This window comes from Strigops habroptila, chromosome Z, assembly GCF_004027225.2.
Source record: "Strigops habroptila isolate Jane chromosome Z, bStrHab1.2.pri, whole genome shotgun sequence".
NCBI classification, from domain to species: Eukaryota; Metazoa; Chordata; class Aves; order Psittaciformes; family Psittacidae; genus Strigops; species Strigops habroptila.
In genome coordinates this window covers 44026107-44051193 of record NC_044302.2, presented here as the reverse complement: position 1 = coordinate 44051193, position 25087 = coordinate 44026107, and the positions used below count along the sequence as shown (strand labels likewise).

Below are 25087 nucleotides of genomic sequence, written 5' to 3'. Positions count from 1 at the left end.
TTTCTTCCCTGTGGCCACTGCTGTTCTACTCTGCCAAGTGATTTTGCCCTTTACTGCGGCTATGGAACATGCATAGTGAGCAATATAAACACATGTCCTTAAAAAGACACTGTGCGCCTGATTGATGGTTTTCGTTTTGGCAGCTAATGGGGAAGTAGGAAGAAGAGGAAAGATTTTCTAAGGGAAGAATGCTATTTTGCTACTTTCTAGAAAAAAAGTTATGTTTTATATGTATTCTTTATTCTTCAGCTATTTTCAGTGAATATTTTAAAAAAGTTTAAAATCACTTTAAGGATCTAAATTGAATCTAAGTATTTTGATTGACCTTATTCAACAGTTGTTTGTCTCCTAATCACCAATTTGTAAAAGAACTTTCCCTCTGCATTTTCTTCTGTTTAACATTTCAGCAATTCAGAGGACGTTTAAGGTTTAGAGAAAACATACCTTCTTTTGCTATCCTGGTGGTATAAATTAAGACCCATTTTGTAAAACTCTGGCTCACTAGATATGACACGCAAAAAAAAAATTACCTCTCCTTGATATACATCTGCTTTCTACTGACCTCATTAAAAACTTTGCTCCCGTCTGACAGGGCAATATAGCTTTTCTACTGTGAAGTATCTTTTCCTCTAACAGTACCTGAGCACTTTCATAAAAACCACACGAACGTGAACTGAAAGTGAAGAGACTTTTCAAGGCCTACTTTATCAGAGGCAAGGTAAGGTGAGGAGAGGAGAGGCAAGGAAAGGGGAGTGTGCAAATGGAAAAGTTTCATAATGAGTTTCAACTGAAAAATTGCATGTTTGAAAGAGTTTAAGAAGAATACTGCTTTGCCTCTTGTTTTACTTTCGCACAGTATGCAAGATACTATGAAACAATGATGACTCAGAAAGGGACAAAATTTTGTCAAGTAACCTTTTCCAGCTAACTGGATCCAGCTTATCTAGGGGGAAAAACATGAAAACATTACAAAACTCACAAAACCCACTCATTCCCAGGGGTCCAAGCAGGACTTTCTTCACACTGGCTGTACATGCTGTTGTTGTACTGGCTGTATTTGCAGATGACTGACCTCTTCCACAGCCACTTATTTATGCTTTACTCTCCCCAGCCAGTCTCTTGGGAGGTGGAAAATGCTGTCCATGCAATGGCTGAGCAGCACTCACATGCACACTTTGCCTGCCACCCTCCCATTCAAAAAGCTGTTGTTCACCAAGGCAGCAAAAAGTCCCATACGCTGATGCTTTAATGAAGGGTGAGAGATTGGGGACAGCAATTTCAGTGGCAGCACAAGGACAGCAATTTCAGTGGCAGCATCCTGCTGTTAACTGCCTTCATAGGGAGAGCAAAGCACTCATTAGAAGTTTTGCTGTATGCTTTTTTCTCAAAGAATGTAACAATTATTGAAAACGTAGCAAAAGAAATAAGGTGTGCCCTGTACTATTCAGCAGTTGAAGAGGCCAAACTCAGTCAAACCTACCCTCAGAAACCTCATATTCCAGTTTCTAAAGACTGCATGAATCCTGCATGACAGGGGAACAACCCCTATGGCAAGGCAGCACCTAAAACCCTTTGCTGTCTCTAACCACCATCAAGTATATGCGGTCATTTTCAGGCCTCTGACAAAACATATGCTGATGAATACAGCAGGATTTTACTCCTCCTCAACTTGTCAGTAATAAATGCATTGCCTGAATTAACTATATTCTTGTCAGGCAATGAAAAACCCAGTAGCTGTCAATGAGTGAGGCCCCTAGAGCACCAGAAACCACGTGTCACCTAAGCGTGCTCGGGCACCCAGAGCTATCTTTGGCATTTGGCGTATGACACAGGAAGAGCTGCCTGGAAATTTTCATGTTTCAAGTCAATGTCTGTTCAAATAAAGCATTTTGGGGATTCCTGTGCTGGACTGCACCAGAAGCAGGGGGAACCTGTTGCTGTTAAAGAGAGGACAGGAGCAGCACAGGTCCGCCGAGTTTGCTGCGCTGGAAGAAAAGGCTAACTGGGCACACTGAATCTCCATGTCATGCACTGGCCACACTGCAATCAAATTTCATTCTGTCTCACTTTGGCAGTGACAAGAAACCAATAGTTATCTGTGCTGGTTTTGGCTGGAGTAGAATTAGTTTTCTTCACAGTAGCCACACTGAGGCTATATTTTGGGTTTGTGCTGGAAACTGCTGATAATTTAGGGATGTTTTTCACTATTGCTGAGCAGTGCTTACACAGAGCCAACGCCTTTCCTGCTCCTCACCCCATTAGCGAGCAAGCTGGGTGTGCACAGAAGATGAGAGGGGACACAGCTGGGAAAGATGACCCAAACTTACCAAAAGGATATCCCATAGCATACGGCATCATGCTCAGCATATAAAGCTAGAGGAAGAAGAAAGACGGGGAGGTGGGACACATTTGGACTGATGTCATTTGTCTTCCCAAGTTACCATTATGCGTGATAGAACTCTGCTCTCCTGGAGACAGCTGAACACCTGCCTGCTCATGGGAAGTGGTGAATAAATTCCTTGTTTTGTTTTGCTTTGCATGTGTGTACGGCTTTTGTTCTACCCATTAAACTGCCTTTATCTCAACTCACAAATTTTCTCACTTTTATTCTCCCGATTGTCTCTCCCATCCCACTGCAGAGAGTGAACAAGCGCCTATGGCGGACTTAGTTACAGCTGCGGTTAAACCACAACACTATCTTGATGTAAATATGAAGTGCCTGCATGAAAAAATGGTAAAAATAATGTAACAAAACATAACATAGCATGTAGCATAACGTAACATTACATAATATCACTACTTATATACCCCAATTTCTGTCTTTCCTTGTACACAATGATGCCACAAGACAGCACAAAGCTGCATAAAGCCAAAATATTTTTATCTGTTTTTTTCTAAACAACACTCTCAGAACACCATGTGCAAAAGTTTAAAGACAGGAGAGCTATAAATATAATAGAGCAATATTTCCGTTTATTAATGTTATTTGAACATATAATTTTATCAAACATGCTATTAGATAAACAAGATTAAAATACTGAAGCTAGGTATGTCTCAGGTTGGCTTATGTAATTGAATTTTTTATTCTCCTAATTACCCAGTAATGTAACTAGAAGTTAGGTGCCATGACATTTCTTTAAAAGAAATAAGATTACCTTTAACATTTGTTTATGGTAATCATGATGTGCTTTACTTTCCAAAGAAGCCAAAATAATCACTGGCAAGGTTGGAACTACTTTATGCCCTTAGTCCAACAAAGTATGTGAAGCCTGAAATCAAATGTCAAAGCTGAATTTTTCTCCACAGTATGCATCTCTAAATGATAGTTTCTCAAAGGGATTATTAATGTTTAATCCTCTCTAGCAAAAGTGCTCCCCAATTTACTCTTTAATATGCAAACTGACTCACAATCCTGCTGATATTTCTGTAAGAAAGTACACTGAACATTCCTGGCAAGTCTTCAGAAATGGTACCGCTCAGCTAGGAAACTACAGCTGCTCAATGCCTGTGTAGGACACAGCAGTTCATCTTAGAGGTATGATGTTCCTGCAAAATCATTTAGTCCAGCTGCTGTTTAAATAAAACAGTACTCCCATAATTAAGAATATCAAGGGCTCAAGAATATGCTCCATGAGGTTGTTGCTGTTCACTTACAATTTCAAGAAGTCATCTTGCAAACCCATCCTAGTAGGAATACTGTTGACTGCTGTGATGAAAATCAATTTCAATTTTCTTGTACTGCTCTAGGGATTAATCTTTGTACCAGGTTGTGTCCTTAAAAAAACAGAGAAGGCACCAGGGAAAGTGATCTATTTAAACAGAAACACAGAAGTTTGCACTGATTTGCCGTGTAGAAAATAAAATGACTTTTAAAAAATCACGTTTTGATTAAGTATTAATGAAACGTATCATCTGCATTATTTAAACTTTTATTTTAAATTATTTCAGAAAAGTCAACTTCCTCGCTCTCCTTCCCCTAGACATTTCAGTCCCTTCTTCCTCTCACTATGTGCACAAACTGTGTTTGGAAAATAAAGAGGAGGACAAGACCACGAGAGACTTTTTAAGATCAAAAGCTCTAAAAGATGATACAGCAACATGATAAGGATGCTACCTTGCATTACCAAATGATGAAGCCACCTTGCTAGTGGCTAGACTATTACTCCTGACAGCTGAAAAATGATGGGTATTGTATTTCCTTCTTTTTCTGCCAGTGGCATCTGAGATAATAGAAGGTATCAGAGAACAGAAGAACGCACTGATTTTGAGTCTCATTCTGGAAGAATGTGAGGCTCAGGGAACCTGTGTCTCTAGCCGATGAAAGACAGCATGAGTTTCTGTACAACTTAGGCTCAATGTGTAATACCACCATCACAGGAGGCCAAGATAAAGTATTTGTGTGTCACCACACGCTGAACTATTCCAGAGAAGGAAGCATCCCTAACAAAGTTCAGGGGAGAACCTGAGGCTTTTCTAACTCACAACAGCAATTTTTAAGACCCTCTTCTAAATCCAAACTAATGTTCTTCATAAGTGCTTATACAGAGATGTTTGGAAAGAAGACCTACAGTGGGTTTGGGGTTTCTTTTTTTCCAGAAAGTACTAGGATTATTCATTTCCTGGAGACTTTAAAGCTAACAGAACATTACTTACACCATTAAGCCAGTGACTCTTTTTCCTCATACGCTAGGTGTGCCCTCAGGAAACTAGCTTGTGAAATATAATATGAAGATGTGAAACCTGCACAATCTCTCTCTATATATTTATATCTACATATATTCCCCTTCATCAAAGGTACTCTCGGGATGCAGTTATGCAATATGGTATAACTGCCATTGTCTAAATATGGCCTGTGGAAACAGAGCTGCCAAGTGCATGGCTCTTTAGAGATGTATGGTGATTGGAAAGATGCCACATACAAGTCTCAAAAACCAGTCGCTGTCCTTCTAAAATGATGTTTTAATAAATCCTTTATTCACATGAATAAGTATCAGGGTTCTGATGCTGTGCCAGAGTGTTGTTCAAGATAAAATAAAAAACACAGCATTTTTTCCACTTCTATCTCACTGAAGATAATGATGGCACTGCAGAGAAAACGCAATGCAATCTCTGCAGAGAAACAACAGCATCACAGATGAAGTCCTGTGTTCTTGCCTCACTCACAAGCAAAACATCTTTACATGGTATAAATGAGAAGACTGAAACCTTCAGGGATATTAAAGTATTTTTCTGAACAGCTGAGCTGCAGAGATGATCTCAGGACGCAGCTGCTAATCCCGATGTGCTAGCTGCATCGCAGTTTTGGCTCACCTCAAAGGCATCTCCCACTGAGATAAATGATGCTAACTGATGCCAGCAATACCAGAGTATTGCCAACAAAAAATAGAGCCACAGGCCAAAGGCAGTACCTGTCACACACCACCGGTCATTCACTACCACTTTTTGTAATAACATTCCCCACTTTCATCTCATTTTCCTTCAGTGCTTTACCTCTTTACCACAGGTGATGTAACAGTGCTACAAAGAATTTCTATCATCACTTTTTCTTTCAATGTCAATGCATATTCTGACAACACAAAAATACTAATATAAAATAACAGTTTCTTTCACTTTCCATCCTCCACTTTTAGGGAGTCAGTTACAAAGAAACGGCAGAGTTGTAACCAGATCACTGCAGCACAGTCAGAAATGCATGACCGGCCTCTCTCAAATGTCACTTCCAAGTTTTGTGCAGAAATTGTGAATTCAGATTGTAGACTTTTTGAAAGTGGCTACTAAGTTTAAAGAAAAATAATCAGCTTCACTGACTCTTGTGTGCTCAGTTTTTGTACTAGCAGTAAGTGCAGCAAATTTGGTGACAGTTCGACCAAAGACCAAGGTAGGCATTCTCAGGCTTGCACAGAAATTTGAAAGTTATTTGAAATGGCATACAGGAGCCTTATGAACATAGTAAAAGTGACATGTGAAATAACCTATAATTACTATGAGCTTATGGTCAGTGTAGGCATGAGAAGAGTTACTCATTAGTGCTCCAATAAATGCAAACTGTCTGCTATGCTCATCAACTGGCAGTTGATTACACCTAATTAGACAATTCCCTAAATTGTATGGCTACTGATGAATGAACACATTGAGAAGCTTCTGTGGTGCTATTTGCCACTGCATGCCTTCTTTTCCAATTCCTACTCCAAGTAACAGTCTGTGACATGGCACATAAACTAAGCACTTCTCTCTTCCAGAGCCTGAGGCTTCATCAAATTGTTTTGCCAGACTACATAGCTACAGTAAACTATGAAATATGTAAGACGCAAGCATGTGAACTGCACACTTGTCATTGAGTGAGCTATTTCTCCTCAAATTAGGAAGACTCACTTGCAGTTTTCTTTTGCTGACTTAGTAAGATATGTGGTTCAGGACAAAAAAAACCCATTCCTATTCTTTTACACCACCTGTTCAATAGTGTTTTCCACTGAGAAATAACACACCAGGATCACATCCTGCACCACTGACCAATACTGAAGGCAGTTTTTTCCCCAAGGCATTTTCTCCCCCTTTGTGGACTGTAAGACTGATTTCCCTCTTGTTCCACTGTATCATGATCTGTTGCAAGTCATGATGGGGATAACGAAGAATTTGTTTGCTGGGGGTTCTTTTCTCCGTTAAATATTATAATTCTTAGTGATCAATCAATCTGCAAATCACAGACATATACTAGTGAGTACCATCTCTCTTCATCATTTATGTTTGCCACCATACTGCAGTAGCAATTATAAGCCTGTTCTTCCAGATTAGAAAAAAAAAACATATTAAGCTTTTACCTAACCATATGATGGACAATCTACTGAATCACTATGTATAAGTAATACACATTCAATCACAATGATTCACAATGTGCACTGCTGTAAATTTTACTGTGAAGGTCCTTCAGGCTTACCTTAAAAATTTAATTCAAAGTATTCACTTATGTAGGAAAATGAGTTTTATGTAGGCTTGATATCAGCTGAGCTAAATTTGGCCTTGTTTTGCTGAAACCAGTGTGAATTTTATTTTATCTCACTCTATGTAGAAGTGAAGTGAAGAGAAAAAAAGGGAAGGGAGGAGAAGGGAAACAGTGAAGTGAGTTGTGTGCAAATGGCTTTATTCCTGAGTATCAGAAACAGAAAGAATAGACAGGAAACCTTCTGTAACAGCATATTTAGGGGTGCTTTTTCCCTTGCATGCCAGGTTGATATAAGCCCATAATACAGTGGGAAGACTCTGGTGCTGGTGACTGCAAAATTAAATTAGTAATTAGCAAATCGTTTGTCATGGACTGTTCCTCGATATTTCTTGGCAAAAATCCTTTTTTTTTCTTGGTCACTTTTTATGTCTGAAGGATTTCTACAATGTTATGCATTTCACCAATGCATAACTGGAATCCCTACTCATTTTAAAAGGTCAAAATTATAGATGCACAATATCCCATGGACATACGGTTGTGCTTTTCAGCCTTTTGAAGTATTTCTGTTGACCTCTAAAACCGAAGTAAAAATTTAACAACTTTTTCACAATATTCAGCACCCATTTGCTTAATAGATTTGCTTTTCCACACTCCCTTTGAAATTTCACACAGCTCTACAAAAACGCTATATAAAAGGCCTACATTCCTACATGCATAAAACATTTTTGAGGTTAGAAATTACATGTATGTTAAATAGCTCTTAAATGAACAAAACTAATACAACATAAAACTATTGTACAGACAGTTTTTCCAGATATTCTGCTTTGCATGCTGAATCTATTTCAAAAGTATCAAATTTATTTCCCCTTTTCCATACAGCATTTCTACACAATCTATGAAACTAAACATGCTGATAGTTAACAACATATAAAATTTGTCCAATCTACTGTAAACTATAGCAATCTTTTGTAGCACTCTTGAGATGCAAAAGTGAAAAAGAAAATTGTTCAAATGAAATGCACACCTTTTTCCTTTCTCCACATTTTTTAAGATACGGCATTGTTACTGGAACTGAGTATCCTGTTGTAAGAAACAGACTGCATTCTAATCACTAACAATTGACCAATAAGATGCATGCTAAGTTACAGAAATGAAAAATATCACGAGATGAATTCTCAGTGTGCTTCTTGGCAGTCATATCAGAACTGTCTATCACAGAGGCAACTCTAAGGTTTTTTTTTTAAAACCTCTCTTCAGAGAAAGAATGTATCAAATCCTTCTTATAAATGAGAGTATTCTTAACATTCAATGTATTTCAATACATTTTGAATTGTCACTGAGCGTTGACATGGACGGGAAGTTCTACAAAGGAAAAAATAAATTTCTCCCTTTTTGCTCATGATCACACCTGAAGAGAGGACAACAACAGATGCACAGGCACAGCATCACCGCTGAGGCTGTGGTGCCGCAGGCTAAGGAAGGTTCTGACACCTTTCCTACCTCCCTAAAACACCAGTGCAGCCACCCCCAATCCCACAGAGTTTGAGGATGGTGCTGTCAAATGACCATGTTGCACCCAACACTATAGAAGGAACACTTTTCTAAATTAACATTTTTTTCAGGTGAAAACAAATGCACCGAGGCTGCCTTTCACTTGTCAATCATGGTGTGGCTTTCAGTCAGCCTTGCTGTAAAGATCAGACCCAGAGCTCCCTGCCACCTTCAGTCATCTCCCCTCTACCACAGCTTCATCCAAGCCCAAAATTGTGTTCTAATTGGACAGTGTTCTAATGGTGGTACAGTTTTGTGGAAATTTTCTGAATCTTCCTGTGCAGAGAAGTCTGAACAACAACAGAACTATGCCAGTTCAAACATCTTATCCATAAAACTGTTGTACATAAACTTACCTTATAAAAAGCAAAATGTGTAACTCTCTTACAATACATTTGCCAGAGTTTCTCAGTCATTTTCCATGCCACAACACTGAGAAAGTGGAGAGAACAGAGCTGAAACCATGACATAGGTTTGCTCAAAACTGAAGCTTTTATTAAATATACTTTTTAATGAAAAGCAACTGACCATTAAAGGAACATTCTGAGAAAAAAAGTTGATCATTGTGGTTCACCACAATGGAGAACACAATCAAACTCAAGTGAGTAAATACTACTGTAACTCCAGAGCTGTATACTTGATAAACTTAGCTGGCTTGTACAAGTAAAACAATAAATTAAATACTCATCTTTCAAACACGGCTAAGAGGCAACAATCTGAGACTCAAAAATGGCTTCAAACACCTAATATATACATACAAAATCATACAAAATATGATACAAAATCATATATATATACAAAATATATACAAAATCATATGATATAAAATATATATACAAAATCATATTACACTTGTTTTTAAGCTTCTTATATGGAGGAAAGGCTTCAATGCCAGCTTTAACTATATTAAAAAAAGAAAAGAAAACACCTAAAATACTTACCACAAAAAAACAACCTCCCAAGCCCTGCATCTTAAAATCAAAACAAAATACTAATGAGCAGGCGTGAATATGTACACAACCTGGAGTCAACATCACATCTGAGGGCACAGAATCACTCAGAGAAGGAAGGAAAAAAAAACCCACCACCAACCAAAAAAAAAAAAAAAGAAAGAAAAATATCTCAGTGTTTTAATTTCCCCTATTTACTGATATTCTGCAATGTTCAAAACTGTTTAAACCTGTGACACCCAGGAAATCACAGTAATGACTCTCTAATGATAAGAAAGAGGATTTTTTTCTTGGAATAGCAGAAACTGTGAACAGTTGTTTGCAAGCACAGCAGGAGCAAGCAATATTCAAAACCTGACCCTGACTGTGAGGGATAGATACTTCCTGCAACTTCCCAATTCAGTGTGAGCTCGGGGTCAGAAACAGCTACTCTGCTTGGAAACAAATCTGGCTTCTGAGGGAGGTAAGAGCTTGGACCCCATCTTTTACTGAAGGAAGGTCCAAAACTCCTTGTAGACAGAACAGAAGAGGTCCAATTTTTTTGACACAGATACACCACAGAATCACAGAATAGAACTGTAGAATCAGCTAGGTTGGAAAAGACCTTTAAGATCATCAAGTCCAACCGTTACCCCAGGACTGCCAAGACTGCCACTAAACCATATCACTGAGGGCCTCACCTACATGGTTTTTGAACACTTCCAGGAACGGTGACTCCACCACTTCTCTAGGCAGCCTGTTCCAATGCCTGATCACCCTCTCTGTGAAGAAATTGTTCCTAATATACACTCTAAACCTCCCCTGGTACAGCTTGAGGCTGTTACCTCTTGTCCTATCACTTGTTACTTGGGAAAAGAGTCCGACCCCACCTCACTACAACCTCGTTTCACGTAGTTGTAGAGAGCGATAAGGTCTCCCCTGAGCCTTCTCTTCTCCAGCCTAAACGACCCCAGTTCCCTCAGCCACTCCTCATCAGACTTGTTCTCCAGACCCTTCAGCAGCTTTGTTGCCCAATTCTGGAACCCCTCCAGCACCTCTATGTCTCTCTTGTAGTGAGGGGCCCAGAAATGAACACAGGATTCGAGGTGCAGCCTCACCAGTGACAAGTAAGGGAGGATGATCACTGCCCTGGCCCTGCTGGCTGCCTGGTCACAAGCTGGCTCATGTTCAGCTCCACCAATAAGCACCCCTAGGTTCTTTTCTGCCCAGCAGCTTTCCAGCCTCTCTTCGCCAAGCCCGGAGCGTCACATGGAGTTGTTGTGGGCCAAATGCAGGACCCAGCACTTTGCCTTGTTGAACTCCATACCACTGGCCACAGCCCACTGATCCAGCCTGTCCAGACCCCTTTGCAAATCTTTCCTATCCTTCAGCAGATCAACACTCCCAGCCAACTTGGTGTCATCTGCAAACTTACTGAGGGTGCACTCAATCCCCTCATCCAGATCATCAATGAAGATATTAAAACAACACTGGCCCTCATACCAAGCCCTGAGTGACTGGTCACCAACTAGATGTTGACCAACCATTTACCACCACTCTTTGGGCTTTGCCATCCAGCCAGTTCCCAACCCAGAGAAGAATCCCCCTATCCAGGCCATGAAGAGCCAATTTCTCCAGGATTATACTGTGGGAGACAGTGTTAAACGCTTTACTAAAGTCCAAAGAGACAACGTCTACAGCCTTTCCCTCAAGCAGGCAGGTCATCTTGTTGTAGAAGGAGATCAGGTTGGTCAAGCAGGACCTGCCCTTCATGAACCCATGCTGACTGGGCCTGATCCCCCCGTTTTCTCGCACGTGCTTTGTGGTATCATTTACGATGATCTGCTTCATGATCTAAGCCAACTGTAAAGATTTGTCAAGCATCAGCTCCTGATAAAACCTCCTCCATTTGAAATGCTTACAGGAACTTTCTCTTTAGGGGCTGGAATGCCTTTATACAGGATATTCTAAGGTCCTCCTAATTTTTTATGTATGCCGTGACCCACAATTCCTGCACACTATTCTCATCTTTATGTAGTGAACCAGGGGACCAAGTACGGTGAATATTTTCGTACCTGGGCTTCTCAAGTTATGTCTATATTGCCATGATGCATGAACTTCCATGTAAAAGTATGACTGCACACCTTTGCTATCAGCAACTGAGATGAATATTGTGCAATGAGGCTGCAAATTACTAGAAATTTACATAATTAAATACTTAACAGCTGAGATGCTATGCTATACTTTAAATGAAGGTAAAATAAATAGTTATGCATTGATTAAATTTATCTGTATTTTACAACCTGAAAATAACAGGAAACTCAATTAATATAGATGTAGCTCATAAGGAACATCTGCAAAAGAACATAATTTTGTAAATGTATTTTCTGTAATGAAACAAAATTTCAGCCAGTTCAAAAAACTCAGCAGAGAGGCTGTAGCTAACAAAAAACATAAGCAAGACAAGAAAAAAGACATTATTATATCCCCCCAAGGAAACAAACTTGCAACCTGATGGTCATAAGGGAAACATGACAGTTAATTAAATAGCACAATTGGCAAATACAGGGGTTAATTTGTAGGAACGCACAAATCTTCACTCAGAAAGCTAATTTGCTTCAGAAGCAATCATGTGAAAGATAAGGCAAGCATTTCGTGGCTGTTATATAAACAGACATTATACTCTAACCCAGAGCATCTGCTAATCAATTACACAGTCTAGTAATACAATAGTTGCTCTGCAGTAAAATTCTTTTTAGGTTTTTTTTAAATTTTTAATAAAAGGATCTGGGAAGGAAGGAAAACTCAGCAGCACAACCTTTACCATAGAAAAGATTGGCCAAAAGTGACCCAGTACGCTCTTACTATAGATTTCCAGGACAAATTTTGTCAGATTACTGAGCTGTAGTACCACAGGCTTTTCCAACTACAATAACAGATCTTTGGTAAGCAACTAAGTCATTATGTTTATTCACATCACACAGAACTAATGGATAGAGCAGCAAATAACATCAAACAAGATGAGTCAGTAAGAGCAAAGAATTCAGTTTTCTTTAATTTCTGGAAAACAATAATAAATTTAACAGTTACAAATGTAGCTAAGAATTTGAATTAATTAAGCTGCACAAGGCCTTTTAAGTCTATTTTAACATAAAAATTCAAGACTACTTTTTTGATTTGGTAACCTGTATTTTCTTGTACAAATGTCTTCCATTATACATTTCTTGTAATTACACAATTCTCCCAACACTTTTAATTTCTTATAATATTTTTTAATTTTTTTTTTAATATTTTTTTTTAATGAGCAGTGTATGAACAGACCTATAAAAATCACGGCTCAGTAATGTAAATCAGTATTTTTTCAGGTTTTTAATGCCATCAGAGACTCCAGGAGATTTCTGCAGGAGACATCTTGCATGTACTACTCACTATCTTCTGTACATTGGAAACACGCCAGAGAAGGTACCAGCGGAGAACAACCCTCTGTATTTGCTTACATATTTAGTCACAAGTTTAAAAAAATCTTGTGTGTTCATGCAGAATATTTTTTTATAGTGTCTAATAATGAGATGCAATATGTGAGGATTTTGAATAGTTGCATAGTTTATAAATATAATGAGCACATATTTTGTATAGGTTTCTGTAGCAGATTTCTGTGCTTCCTATAAAAAATGCAATTTAAAAAAGTAGATATTTATCTGCATTTGGAAGCCAAGGCATTGCAGAAAAAAGTAGCACGATTTATCATTATGTTTAGACGCAGATACTTGACAAATCCTTCTACCTTGTAATTACAAAGATCTATCCTGTATTTTCATGGGCCATTAACAGCTTCCCAGTTTTCAGGTGCATGGAAAAGAAACATGTACCCTAACTCAGCAGCCCTGTAGCTCTCCATTCCTGCTTCCTTTTCCTTAGCAGCAGAACAGATGCCATCTCCTGCTGAAGCTGTTACATTCTGCAGAAAAGAGAAACTGAATGCACTGCAGTCAGCCTAAGGAAATAAAACAATGCCATCCAAGATCAGAAATAAAGACCAGAGCTTAATTTCCTATTTTATGCTCCAAAGACTCTGTCAGTCGTCTCTGTAAAATATACAGGTAATCTTCAGGGCTGTGAAAATTCTCACATTCCTTTGGACCTCTCATCTTCATTTCTTCAGTCTCATATTTTGACAACCAAAAAGGACAACAGGTAAGAAAGTGGCCTGGGAAATAGGAATATGCAGAACAAGGATACAGACCCTGGTGTGCGTTCTTAATAAAAGGAGAGGAGGTGGATGGTTGCAGCTGCAATGACTTCAGAAAATTGGTATATATTGTTTCATGGTTTTTTGTAGACTGACGCAGAAAACAAGCCTGAGGCACCTGTGGGTATCCATAAAGGCTGAGGCCCTAAAGAAAGTTCACCATGAAAAACTGAGGAGCCCAGAGAGGCAAAACATGCCTAGAATTAATCAGCCATTGGACAAGAGGTCTGAACTGCATACAAGTCTTCACACAAGCCTCTTTCTAGATTGAGCCAATCTGTAGTATTTAAGAAAATACTGCTGTGAAAGAGATGACAAAGACAAAGGTAATACTTCTTTCAGCTTAACTATAAGGAGGGTATGACCAAAAAAATAAAACCACCCCCACATTTCCTTCTTTTTGTTTTCTTCCAAAATTATGAAAAAAGTATAGGTAATATCCTTTGGGAGTATGAATTCTTCTGTGGGATTTGCTCTGTAAAAAGCATTTTTTAAAATGTATCGACAAAGAACTATGAGCTGCATTTAAGGCCATTACTCTCTTAATTACTTTTTTCTCTGGCATTTCAAAAACTCCATAAAGCTAAGAGCAAGAAATAAGTGTCATTAAAAATGTTATAAAAAGTAAAATTGCACAGAAGGATGCAGCAGGCCAAAAGCATATTAGAGAAAGTAACTTCTTTATAGCCAGTTAAAGTTCAGCTAAGGCAATGCCTCTGGCACAGCCCGTGCGAAGAATTCCATGTACCAGCTACAACTGCAGCAGAGAGGGAGAGGACAGCAGCTCAATCCATCTTCATTTTATATTAAGAAACTGGACTCCAGGGGATCACCTGACCCAACATCTAGTCCTTTGCTAGGGTGTACTTACTTCCAATATATTTATTTTTATGAGGACCGAGTTTGTCCTTAAAGGTAGAAAACTAGACAGGGTTTTTTGTCTAACCAAAGAGCTGCTAAATCATTATCCTAACCAAAAGGCTGCTAGAATGACACAGACAGTGCTGCACAACCCAAATGCTATACACAACATTCCAGACTCATGAAACGCACCGCATGTGTACTCTGGAGTCTGCTACAACATGTATCTTTCATGGACATCAGAATAAACATGCGTTACCTTGTACTAGTCTTCAGATGCAAGGGAGCATCTCAGTTGTTACTGCCTACCTGATGCACTGGGATTTATATCATACCACATGGAGTTCTCTGTGTATTTCCTCCCTGCATGCTTGCTGTGCAATCTTTTGTCATCCATTAACATCTCAGTAAACCTGCAGCAGTTTAGGTTAACCAAGAGACAGAAAAAAAAAACCCAAGAAACTAAGCACTAATTCTTAACTATTCTCTCCACTGTGCCTGAAAAGCTATCAACGGATATGTGATAGTACAAATTCAACTTCTGAAGCCTCGTGCTCAAAAGTGCTCAATTGTCAAGAGATCCCTCCTGTACCAGAAGTAATTAATTCATGGCCATGGCCACACTGTAAATTCCACAGCTCACACCAACCCATACTGCCCTGTTAGCAGTTACCTACAAAAACTAAGTAGAAATTTCTCATGTTTCATTGAGACTCCATATGCCTGCAAAGCTACTTGATACGTTTCCTTGTGAGTTTCTCTACTGAAAGGATGCCCGTATGTCCCAGTCTCATGATAAGACCACTGCCAAAATAAGCATGCTTCCTTATGAGATGAGCATGCAGTAGTATGTCATGACACAAGAATCAGGACTTAATACTGGACCAGAGACTCTTTGAGATGAGGAAGGGTGTCAAAAAGGGAGAGAATAACAAAGCACAAGAACCATCACAATTAAAAGAGACCCAAGAATCAATGGCAACTTTAATGGAAGTGCTAGGTATTTTCCACAATGTTCAGAAATTGATTTTCCTTTCACTTCTCTGTTTCCATATACAGTTCTGCTTCACCAAACTCTTATTGCGAAAATAACGTATGAAATTACTGATTACTCCAGACAGTTCTCAATTCAAACTTGAGGAAAAGTTTCCTTTTCTTTTTTAATCCCCATCACAATGCTGAAAGCTGTACTATTTCTTATACACCCATTTGTATCTATTTTTTAATCTAAAATGAATATTGAACTTTATTTATGAATAGATTTAGCATGACTGATTAAAATGGAAACCAAAAGAGAAGCAAACAAACAAAAATAAAAAAGCAAAGCCTGCTTTTTCCTGCCTTCCTCCTGCTGCTGAGATTTACACGCTATCTTAAGTTCATGATAATTAAAACTCATAGCTCAGCTGCCTCACCCCCTGAGATTAATTTACAAGTAAGCAAAGCTTCTTTACTTTTAGCTATTTAGTTTTAAGAAGAGACACAGAACACTTTTTAAATTTATTTCTGTATGTATGCTTTTGATTTGCCTTTTCTTTTTTTTTTTAAGAAGACTATGGGGAGGTCCCTGCTGACTGGAAGGTAGCCAGTGTTATTCCAATTTATAAGGAAGGTGTGAAGGAAGAGCCAGGAAACTGTAAAACATGTTAGTCTAACCTCAGTTCCTTGAAAAATTATGGAAAAGATCATACTGGGTGCTACTGAAATATATTTAAAGAACAATGCAATCATCAGGCACAGTCAACATGGGTTTACAAAGGGAAAGTTTAACTAAATGATACTGTTCTACACACTCGCCTCGTGTTTGAAGATAAGGAGGTAGATATAGTTTTCCTGGATTTTAGTAAGGCTTTTGATACTGTCCCTCATAACATTCTTCTTAAAAAGTTGCCCAACTCTGAGATGGCCAGGTACATGGCGTGCCAGGTGAGGAACCGGCTGAAGGGCAGGATTTAAAGGGTTGTAGTGAATGGAGCTACATCTGGCTTGCAACCACTCACCAGCAGTGTTCCTCGGTGCTGACTTTTAGGGCCAGTTCTTCTCCCCTCCCCTTCCTTTCTTCTCCTCCCTTCCTTTCCTTTCTCTTCCCTTTCTCTCCCCTCCCCTTTCCTCCCTTTCCTTTCCCTTCCCTCCTCTTCTCTCTTATTCCCTCATGCGTGAGACCCTCTTCAACATTTTGCACTTCTAAAGCAAAAGAGCACAATGATTATGTACTGTTGTAGCCTTTTCTATACAAATGCATTGACACACAGAATCCATTTCTTGCCAGACTGTTAAGTGAAAACCAGCTGGTATTTACAGCTTATTAAGACTGGATTTGTGTAATGTAGAGGGATCTAAAAAGTATCATCCTTGTATTTCCCAATGCTTTCAACAACAGCAGTCTTTTTAGACCATTTTGTGTTTAAACTTGTTTCCAACGCATCTCAAATCCAGCAACCATGTCTCTTACCAGCCACTCACCTTTGTCCCACACACAAACTACAGCATCTAAGGTGCCTCCATTTTTTCTGGAAGATGAATTTGGTTCTTAGATCAACAGCACAGACTTTTCCAGCTGGATTAAAAAAACCTGTACACCACACCCACATGGGAACAGAATTACTCTCCTACAGAAGATTAACACAAAAAGCTGTCACCCAGCACAAAAGAGACACATTTTGCAGTGCCGTTCTGACCACAGCGCAACTACAGAGCTAAAGGATGTAAATGCTGCAGAGGGAAGGAGAAATTGTCCTGATGATGGTCTGCCTTGAGATGGAGTGATGGCTGCAGTGAAGCAGGGAGCAGTGTGAACAGAAGCTTTAATCCACAGCTATACTACTACAATAAATATTAATAGAAGCAATAATCAGGCTCATTGACTATGAGATTGAAGGGAGGAGGGGAAGAGAAGCATCTCTAGCAACCCTTGTCTTTCCAATGGCAAAAACCCAGAAGAAAGTTCATGCATTGGTGGTTATAGATAAATCCTATCTCTACAGCATGTGCCTCCAGAAACACAGAAGTAGAATTGATTTCAAACACGGTTATTATCCTAGAAAAATTATTCTTCATTAAGCATTACCTTAATATTTCTATGATTTACAAGATACTGATGCACTATAAATTTTGCTAAATTTAAGCAGAACATCTTATTAAACATGGCACTTGTGTTTGCTAAGCAATAATTAATAATCAGTGACTCTGGTGAATTGCATCTAAATGCATTCCCACGAAATTTTACTATGTTTACATCACGCAGTTACGAATTAACTGGAATTGCACAAACAAACATTCAGTTCAAAATAATCCCTTGTGTGATCTACCTTTACCACGGTATTAACTGAGTTTGGCTCTGATCACAGAAAATGTTACTCACATGAGTAAATCAGCTAGTATATCTAACAAAATACAGCTGAGGAAAATGGAGGAACAAGATACAAAACCTCGTCCGCTATTTGTCCTTTCTATTCTAAGAAGTCTTGTTGCGAGCACGGATTCATATTTGCAATGAACACCATTTATTTATTCAACACAGATACAATAGCGTTTATTCATTTCTGAGATTTGGATTTTCATTCTGTTTGGAGTCTCCTTCCTGCAAGAGGAAGGTATTACTTTACCTGTTGTATGTAGTAGATAATACAAATAAGGAATGTCACCGAACATTTTTGCGTTATGTACATAGTCCAACATTGCTACAGAAAATAATTTTGAGATAACTGTGCCTGAACACTATTAAATTCTTAATTCCCCAATGCATGGGAAACACATTCCGAAATGCTGATAGTTACCCAGCTGTTCATGCCACAGAAAAAGATGATCTTACATGTCTAAATTCACCTGGGCCTTTCTATTGAACTGATGCGGATGAAGAACTTACTTAACTTGAGATTACAATCCCCTGGTCTTCAAGTGACATATACATGCCATTCAAGTGGTTTTTTTTTTGAATACCAAGGTGGCACAAAAAGGACATTAGTATGTGTCTGTCTTGAAAACAGAAAAGATTGGGGCTGGGCAGTCAAAATGTCTTTGCAGTCACGGAAGTTCTTTTGATGCACTATCAACATGTGATGCAGCTAATGACTATTTCACAAAATAGGCACATGCCAGAGAGCATTTGAAGAGTACACAGGCAATCTCAGCTCTAACACTGGCCAACTATCCATCTGCAAAAATGCAATTTAGCAGCTGCAAAATATCTAAGGATTTAATTTTAAAAACAGATTATTCAGACAGTATGTCAGAAAATATGTTCAGAGCTTGGCATAAGTAAGCAACAGGGTTTTATTTTCTCTTGGTGCAATGTATTATTGATTCTAAAATTGGAATTATTTCATATTTATGTAACACTGTGAAATTGAATACAATTATTTCAACAACATCTTTATTGTACAGTATTTTTACTTTGACTTTTATTTTGTCTAGAAAAAAAGAACATAGCAAAGGGGTAAGAGAGTAAGAAACATTGTCAGTGAACTACCAAAAAACGCATTTTCAGGTGACGACGCATTGATACCACATACGTAAAGACCCACATATTTTGCACAGGTGATTTTCTACTAGTTTATCCCGTATAAGCAAGCACAGACATGAGAAAATAATGTTTTACTGCTATATTAAGTTCACAAAACCCATCAGATGCTCTAAGCCCACCCTAAATAAGAGGAAATTTAAGCATTTTAAGAGAGTATTTTTGATACAGTAAAGTGCTAAAGTGCCCTGAAAGACATGGGACATGATTCTCACTACAGCTAGAATGACAGTGTAGAGTCCAATATTTCTGTGTTTTAACTTAACAGAACTTTTGACCTGTACATTAATTGGATGAAAAAAGAGACCATAAATTATACATGACCATGCAGAAAGAAAGAGTATGCCTTCAGTTCTAAACTTATATGCCTCTGAAGTGTCTACACAGCATTTATGTCCATTTATTAAGCTTGTGGGCACTATGCCAACAGCTAAAACAATTATCAACATTTCATATTTTAAGCATTTTCCTGCTTTGAAAATATTAATCTATATTCCAGGATTTAAAAGCGAATAAACAAAAAATAATAAAAAAAAAGGATTACTGTGCATTTGGTTTATATTCTGCCAGATAACTTAATAAACTTGCAGAATAAAGAAACAAAAATATTCCAGATCCTGTACACCACAACACAGTGCCATGAAAAAAATTATACTGACTACTTTGAGGTCTAATATTCAGAAGGAATCACTAAAACAATTTGCAACTGAAATGAATGATTTGACTGTGTGACTTCCGTATGGCAGGATGAACTGGAAATTAAAAAATGCATTCTCAGCTTTCATACATGCATATGTGCTAAGTGATAGCATCCAGCATCTTGTAGAATGGTTGGCATGGGAACTGTGTGTTTGCCAAAAACATATTTTATTTTCCATGGAAAACTTTCAGGCCTGCATCTTAACTTTCAACAATAATCATGGCCTTTATGTATTTTCCAAGCTAGTACATTGAAAAAGATGCAGATACATGAAGCACTTCATAAGGTTATGAAATCACAAGTCTGCTATGCTAATGCAGTTAGTTTGAACTTACCATATGACAAATAAGATTGCATGGAAAAGTACCAGCTGTTGACTGGGGGATGAACCATCCCATGCTTTCAAAGAAACAGAATAAAAACATAAACAAACACCCTTTCCCCCCAACACAACAGCTGAGATAATAGTTCTCTGCAATGTAATTTATACTCTTTTTTAGAACAGAAACTGCAGGTTTTGCTGATTTCTAATTGTTATTCTTAAAAACTTGCTGACTGTTTTACACTATTGCCAGGCGCTATTACTTCTGCCACTTCACCACCACCACAACTGCAATTGTGCAACTTGATTTCCAACAGATACTGAACATCACCACTGTTCAAGCAGTAATACAAAGGTGGTCAGCATGAACATCCTCCTCTACAGAGGGGCTGGGGCTCTGGTTTGTGGGGGTGCATCATGTGTGTTCATGCTGGATAGAAATCTTAAAAATTTTACATCAGAAATTTCTACCTATCCACCATACCCCTCCTGCTCAGTAAAATTTAAGTTTTTTTAAGTCACTGAATGGTGTGGTTCTGTTCTTGTAGTACTACACCTGAGTTCCCATGTGACATCTGTCTGTATCATACATAGTTATAAAAGAGGGTGAAAGACTTGCAGCATATGCAAGATGTTAGTGTTTATGATGTGTTCAAAACTACAGATACACTATAACTTACAAAAGTAAGATAATCTTTTCCTGCCTCCAAAGCAGATAGAAGACAATTTTCATCAAGTTCAGGAACAAGGTGACACAGAAATGACAGATATATGAAAACACATTTGGTCATTAACTTGAACAAACATGCTACAGAACTTTGAAAAAGTTTTGTAGCATGTAGGGCCTGAAAGGGTCATTTGCATTTGTTTTAGTCATATTACTCTGTTTCTAGGAGAAACCAGACTTCTGTTTGAGTATATTTTTTGATAGGATGGAACTCTATTGCTGCTGCTTTATGTCTCACCATAGCAAGCCTTAGTCTAGGACCACTTGGCTGTCACTATGGCAAAACTGTGAAAAACTACTTTCATGGCAACTCAGTAAGCTAAAATCTCTACTAAGAAATTGGGGGTTCTTTTTCTTTTTTTTTTTTTCTTACTTTCAGTATCAAAACTTACAAGTAAATTAAAAACCTTTACAACTTGGTTGCACAATTAAACATGGATGCACATATAAAATAATAATTCCACAAAGAAAGGAAATACAGATGTATGTGCCTATTAGAAAATTCAACAGGAGTAGAATAGCTTAATATGGTTTGAGTAGAGTTGCTTCTGAATCAGCGCTTTGAAAGGATACTCATAATTTTTAAGACAGTGGGAGAAAAGTAGTGGGATACAAGGATACAATATATTTTAAAGAAAGAGTATTATTTTAGTATATATATTACAGAGCTAGGCTAGCAGAATTTAAGACATCTCTATTTTGTTGAGCCAAACCTATGGATTCAAGGATACAAAACAGATGCACAGGCTCTGATTTAGGTATCAACCACAAAACAACACTAGATTATAAAGAGCTACAAAGCATCAAATTGCAACACACTGCTTTCCAGGAAATTTGGAATTTCACTGTGCAAGTGAAATCTTTAACCGCATACGTATCACTACCAGGAAAAAAAAAAAAAAAAAAAATCAGGATACTACTATCAGGCAAAAGTTGAAAGCTATTAAAGAATAATATGAAAAGCAATTGCTGTTAATACACATATTTTATATCTCTCAGTCCAGTTGTTGTGAATGGGGATTTACATGGAGATAGATACATATATATGGGATATATGTATGTGTATGTACATTCTCTTTGTATTACTAATACTCAAGGGGAAAAAAACACATGCGTATATATAAAAGTATATATAAAAATATATCTGTGCATAACAAACACTACAGCCACAGATTTTACCCTGTAGCAGTAATAACACAAATGGATCTTTTTATTTCAACTATTGATATTGTTTAAATTTGCCCCCACCCTCATTCTGGAACTCATGTTCTTTCCCAGTGATAAAGCCTTGAGTTCCTCCACAACACTTCTTCAAACAAAAGTTATTTTCTTTTTTCATCATGGTGCCTTACTGACTACACCTGACCCAGTATTTAACCCACAATATTGAGTCTTACTATATATTTCAGTGGGGCTACACTGTCATCCTTCTTTTTCAATATCCTTGGCTACATAATAGAAATAAAGATGTCTTGTTAAACAAAACACCCTAACACTTTCTATAATCAATGACCCTATTGATTAAATAAATGATAACTCATAAATAGTATCATTTGTCTTAATGAGTATTATTCGGGAAGACTAAAGGTCTACTATTCTAAAGTTACCACTAAACCCAGTGTGAAAAGCATCTGCCCAGAAATACTGTGAAAATCAGTACCTTTTTAGTACAACATAGAGTGATTGCTGTATTTTCAATCACAAACATTTATATTAAATTAGTTCCACTTGTGGAACAATTCTTATTAGTCTAAGCTATTTACAGATATTACCAAAGTAATGAACTTCACATGAATATATCAAACCACTGCATTAATCGGTAGAGCCACATTAGCTGGTATTGTTTAAAAACTCAGGGTATATCTGAAAAAATGTCACACTATCCTGACCAGTGCTGTAATTCTCACAGTTAGGTCCAACAAATATGGATGTCACACATTTTGAGAGCTCAATGACTCTACTTTTCCTGAACAGGCAAAGCAACACAGCTGCTTCTTCCATTGTTGCTATATTTTACTACCATCAAGATCTTATAGCAAGTCACATTTCTTTTCAAGTCCCAGGTTCCATAAACTATAGCCACTACTTGACAATCTCTAGTAAAAAGTAGGATTTGAGTCCTGCTAAGTTAAGATAGACAGGTTAAAAGTCTATGCCTTACACGTCACAGTCTCAAATACTATAGGAGAAATAAAAAGCCCAAAGTGATGTGACCACTGGTATTTGTGATTCTCGTATTGTTTTCTTTTTATATATGTCAGCAGAGTTCTGTAGCTCTTAACTCAAAAAATGCCAGAGGGCGTCATACTCAGGTGGACAGAATTACTTTGGCTTCATAGCTAACGTGAGCAGCAGGTCACTGTGCCTTTGCATGGAAATGCAGTGCCTGGCACAATTTAGCTCTCTGTGGTAATTATAACATCAGAAAAGGTATAATATGCATATATTAAAGTGTCTCCTGCTAACCACACCAAAAAAAGTCATTTTCTTGCATCTCCCAGAAGATTCTCTTAACCTATCTTCTTTTGTCTGCAATAATTCAACAGGAACTACACTGCTTAACTGATTCCAGGTTGGTCTGAAATGACCTCTGAAACTATGTCCTCCCACACAATTTAGATGATAACAAAAGTATTCCACTAGTCTCCGTGTCTCAGGTACTACTCAGGTACTACTCAGGTACAAGCTCAGTCTTCCTGTTTGTACATTCTGTCCCACTGTCCTTTGTGCTTTTTTGCTATGTTGGTTTTTTGTTTGTTTGTTTGTTTTAGTTTTGTGTGTGTGTCACTACTTCGTATCAAAAGAGTAGGTTTGGGGGCTTGGGCTCTTTGGTCTCATTTTGGGTATTGCTTGTTATCCTGTGGGCATCTACCCACTTTTTGCAAGGAGTAAGTACAAATCTGCAGGTTTCAGGAAGATGGTGTTGTAACTCATTAGGAAATCATCTGATGTGAAGATCAGCATACGAAAGAAAGAGCATCTTGCAGAGTTTCTGCCCATTACTACTATAGCTCCATGCTGTAAAATAAACTGAATTTAACATGAGACCACTCAGCTGGTCTCCAAACTTCTCATGCACAGACATAAACCATTTTATTCTATCTCACTTTACATGAAAGAAGAAACACCAAGCAATTATAAAACTGAAATAATGAAATCTGAAGAGAGAAAAGCAAGCTACATAACAAACCTGCTGCAGTCAGGCTTTAGTTTGATGATCACACTATTAGTTACAACAACAGCCTCTGTAAACATTTTCAAATATTAAAACATCAGAACAGCTAAATCATTTTCCTTCTGCATGCATCAAACACCCTCCCCACCAAAAAAAAAAAAAAAAAGATTAACCAGATTTTAAAACAACAGTAAGATATAACAGTATAATTCTACTTACAAAAAAAAGAAGTCACAGGTATTTACCATAGTGGACTGATCTGAACAGACTGATCTCTTTAATATTCCTTTTCTGCAAGTAGAAATTCTGATAAACACAGGCAGTAGCTTGCATAATTACACTGAGAATGTTATCCTGTGCAGTGGATGAGATTCTTGTTAAGAGACACTGCAGAGAGGGAACTCAACGCGTCTGACAACGATTAGATTACAGAGTCCACAGGGCTAACGAGACAAATGTACACAGGGGGACAGGATGACTTTTTAATTTCATTTTTTTTAATCCAGATGTTGCCCATCCTTTGAAAATAAATAAATTCATAAATAAATAGATTTATTTCACATCCTCAGCTTGTCTTGAACATGTAACGGCTGCCAGCCTTTCGACTTTCAGTGCACTGGAAATCTTAGCCTTAGCCTTGGAGCATGTCAAGTGGCAATATAAGGCATGTTGCACATCATACATACAAAATAGTTTTAAATTATTACAGTCCTAATACTAGGCTGCCATCTTGCTCCAAACTGTCATTTCTCCACAGAAATTCATAGGCACAATGGATTCCTCATGTCTTATTTATTACAGAAATGAAACCTCATCCTTCAATTTCATTGGTATCCATGCGGTAGTTCCTACGGTTACTACACTAGGCCCTATCAGGTGGGAAAAAGGCTTCCTAAATTCATGAGGCCACATGGCCACAGTACATCAGGTAGCTCGTGTCAACCACATAAGACTGCACCAGTGGCAGCCACAGTTCTACCTTATTTATCATGAATAAAAGCAACATCGGGGGAATTTGTTATTTAGAACAATGAGATAGAGTCTGCAGAGCATGACTTTTAACGAATTGAAACAATACTGAGTGATTTTTATAATCAGTCAGAATTAATCAATG

At 37.9% G+C, this 25087-nt stretch overlaps 1 protein-coding gene across 1 annotated transcript in view; it reads right to left on the bottom strand.

The window, feature by feature from the left end:
• LINGO2 (leucine rich repeat and Ig domain containing 2) overlaps nt 1–25087 on the bottom strand; it is a 536575-nt gene that overhangs the window by 434519 nt on the left and 76969 nt on the right. The gene's annotated exons all lie outside the window — the stretch shown is intronic.